Source organism: Euprymna scolopes, chromosome 5 (assembly GCF_053919585.1).
Source record: "Euprymna scolopes isolate OS-2025 chromosome 5, ASM5391958v1, whole genome shotgun sequence".
In the NCBI taxonomy this organism is placed as follows: Eukaryota; Metazoa; Mollusca; class Cephalopoda; order Sepiida; family Sepiolidae; genus Euprymna; species Euprymna scolopes.
In genome coordinates this window covers 75,679,248-75,680,136 of record NC_136486.1, presented here as the reverse complement: position 1 = coordinate 75,680,136, position 889 = coordinate 75,679,248, and positions in this window count along the sequence as shown.

Here is an 889-nt window from a genome sequence, read left to right as displayed (position 1 = left end):
GTCAGAATTCATAGATGGACTAAGTTATAAAGTCAAATAAGAATGGAAAAATCGTAGATAAAGGGGAGTTAGAAAAGAAGGGGGAGTGGTAGGGAGAGGACGTTGGAGTTTAAAGTAGTAGGAGTGTCTTCAATGAGAGAGGGGTTTATAATCAAATATTAATTATGTGTAAATTCTTAATAAGGTTTTTTTAACGGTTTAAACTTAAAAGACGCTACTTTTATTGATAACGGCATAAGTAACAGTTAATTTAAAGGATCACAATGACAACAGGTTGGAGAGTTAATGTTAGTGAAGGAACGGGTTGAAAATGGGGTTTAAAGTGATTTAGCCGGGGGGGGAGGGATTGAAAGATATTTATTGTTTATAAAATGGAAAGAAAAAGAAAAGGAAAAATAAGTTAATGAATTTTACTTTACAGGTTTATTTTGATAGTATAATGATATATATAATTAAATATAATATATATATATATATATATATAAATAAATTAGCCGGGCAGGTAGAAATTATACGTTACAGGTTTATTTTAATAAAATAAAATATAAAATAGGTGAAAGCTTAAGTAAGTAACTTAAATAATAGATAACAAAAATTAAGGGGAAAAAACATTTTTAATAAGTACAAATACAAGCACACGCATAAATATGTACAGCAAACGCACATACGTAAATAGGAAAAAAGCACATGCGTGATTACACATACATATATATATATATATATACATATATATATAACATACATACACATACACAAACACATATATATATATGCACACATACACAGATACGTAAAAATACACGCATATATACATATACAAACATATATATGAATACACATACATCCAGATGCATACACTTACACTAACATACATATACATATCTATATA